Source organism: Prosopis cineraria, unplaced genomic scaffold (assembly GCF_029017545.1).
Source record: "Prosopis cineraria cultivar Desert tree isolate PC_DT_omini unplaced genomic scaffold, ASM2901754v1 PC7, whole genome shotgun sequence".
Lineage (NCBI taxonomy): Eukaryota > Viridiplantae > Streptophyta > Magnoliopsida > Fabales > Fabaceae > Prosopis > Prosopis cineraria.
Window position 1 is genome coordinate 12483837 of NW_026555338.1, and position 3114 is coordinate 12486950.

Consider the following 3114-nt stretch of genomic DNA (forward strand, 5'->3'; position numbering starts at 1 on the left):
AATCTAGTATATGAAGTGTGAGGTTGAGTACCTAGGCTAAGGTAGCTTTCACATGGAGAGTAAGTTGGGCTGGCTCTGGGAGGGAGTTAGCTTCGATTGCTCAGCATTCATATTGAAGGGGCACAGGCAGTTTGATGAATTAGATCATGCCTTGGTTTATATTTTATGCCTGTAGAGTTACAGCGGGTATAAGGTTTACCTACAAGCTAAAGAGTGTCATGGAGCATTTTGTTGGTCAGGAAAGGCCATATCGGCCTATCTCATGCATTCAAGCATTTTAATTGATTATTATATGTTATTTTGAATCTATTATTTATTTACTTAACTAAAGCTTTTCTTGTAATAAAGAATATCAATTTCTTTGTTGCTGAGACTATGGTTGTCTCATCCCTTTCTTTACAATATTTATAGGTTCAGGCGAAGGATCTAGTGGTGAATGGGAAAAAGAGCTAAGCTAGGGGTTTACTTATAATTTGTAAAAAATTACAACCCGTTTCTTTTGAGCAAGTACATTGTAATGTATTTAGGTTAGGGTACTAGTAGGATGTAACTATATATATGTATGTGAATATGTGTAGATTGTATGCCTTTATATGAATTTTTGTCTGCTTATAGACTTGTAAATAGGAAACTTAGTTATGGCGTGTGGTGTTGATGGATTCATTTGATAGATCAAGTTTTCACTACGAGCAAATGTTTATTTTGATATGCATATGAATATATGTTTAAAATGGTGTTTGACCACTCTTATATGATTTGTGAATTTTGGGGTCTGAGGGTCTATTTTGGGAAATAGCATTCAGGTGGTCAAATTTTGATATAAGAGATTTTTCCATTATTTAAATGTTCTATTAGGAACTCCTAGTCCTATTTGACATGTCCAAAGTATTCCCACAGGTTATAACTATTAGGATGAGATTTGCACAATTCTAAAAATGATTTTTACCAAAAAGCTGCACTTTTGCATCCTGGTGTCTAAATTTCAATCCGACCATTAGATTTTCTTAAAATTTAGGTCACAAGTAAAAAATTATATAATATGGGTTTCAGAATCACTTTGATCGGAGAAACAGCGTGCTCCAGAAGTTAGTCCGGAGATGCTGTAATGACAACAACAATTGCTGAGGTTGGGATGTGCTTGAATTTTGATCTAACTGTTAGATCTTTTTGAAATTTAGTACACTTGTAGTACTCTTTGAATGTGATGTTTGAGCTCTAGAATCACTCTGATCGGAGTTGGATAATGAAATGTGCACTTCAAAAGTTGGTTCAAATGTGTTGTCATGACAGCAAAAATGCCAAACTTGTAACATGTCCAAATTTTAATCCATTTGTTGGATATTTATAAAATTTAAAACACTACTAGTACTCATTAAAAGTGACATGTGAGCTAGATGGTGAATTGTCACCTCCCGGAAGTTTGCCCCAAAGGACTATCATGACAACAAAATTAATGCTGTCATGACATCAACTAATTGGCCTTATTTGTCCAATTTGCTTTCGTGCACTATATAGTAATTCTTAAAACTTTTTTAAAAGGTTTTAAATGTTTTTCTATTGTATAGATTGTTTGACAATTTAAATGGTTTGTTTTCTAAGTTGATTTTAGGATCAATTCCTTAACCACACTTATAGATTATTTAGTTGTGGTGTGTTTTTGTTAACACTCGAGGCAAGTGTTACAGCACTTATTTTTATTAAAAGCATTTATAAGAGGAAGTAATTTTGATGTTATGAAATGCAAGAGGAATAAATAATCCTAGGTCCCAATTTGTGTTTGAAGTGTGTGAATCAATTGCTTTTCTTGATTTACTAGTGTTAATTTAATTTGCTAAATCAACCTTCACCTAATTATGTTTTGGCTCAACTTGATCTAATTTGCTTACTCTTTTACTTGATCATTGTTTTTAAACAAATCCTTGAAGAAACGATACTTTATTCATCTTATATTACTTGGTATGACCCGTACACATGCAAATCACACAAGTTTTTGGCATCATTACCGGGGATTTGATTTTGAAAATATTTTAATCACCCTTAGACTAGTGATAGTAGATTTCATTTGAGATTTGTAGATATTAGTTTTAGATTTTTATTTAGTCTTTGTTTAGTATTTTTGTTTTAGTTTGATACTTATTTAGTTGTTTTCTTCTTCAGGTACCCATCTGGCATATGCAAGCCATAGGCCCAAAAGGATTGAAAGTTATACTTGAAGGATTAACAATCTTTGAAGAAGCTAAGTCTTTAAATTTTAAAAGAACTCTTGAAACTCAACCTAAGCTAAGAATATGGCAGAAGACAAGTATGACACTGCCTCAGTTAATGACTTTGCTAATCAGAATTCGAGGGGTACTCAATCTTGTATTCAAATGCCAAGGTTTCAAACACATACTTTCGAGATCAAGCCTGCAATGATCATAATGCTTCAGATGAATGGGGTGTTTCATGGTCTATTTAATGAAGATGCCAACAAGCATTTGATTTCTTTTGTGGAAGTATATGACTTTTTCAGACAAAATGGGGTGCTAAAGATGTCTTACGATTGTGTTTGTTTCCTATTTCTCTACAAGATAAGGCTAAAGAATGGTTCAACAATCTTCCTGAAGGTTCTATTAGTTCATGGGAAGATCTGAGAACAAGTTTAGAGCTTAATTCTTCTCTAATAATAAAACTGTGGAAGTAAGAGATGAATTTCATAGCTTTAAACAATTTCTAGATGAGAATCTCTATGCAGCTTAGGAGAGATAAAAGATGTTGATGAGGAAATGCCCCAATCATAGGGTAGATAAATGGGTAGTGATTCAAATTTTCTGTAATCATCTGAATCCATCTTCTAAGGTTATGGTTGATTCTATCACAAATGAAGGATATCGGATTGTGCCTGTTAATAAAGTTTTTTGAATCTTGGATTTATTTTCTGCAAACAACACTAAAAACACAAATAAAAGGAATACATCAATGGTAATTAGTGCTAAAGATGATTCTTCTTCTTAAATTGTAGCCATCTTAAATGTAATGAACAAGCGTTTTGATGTGTCGGAGTCTTAAATGCAAAGGAAAAATTCTCAAAATGTGCATTCTATCCATGCCATTCCAACTATGTGCAATCAATGT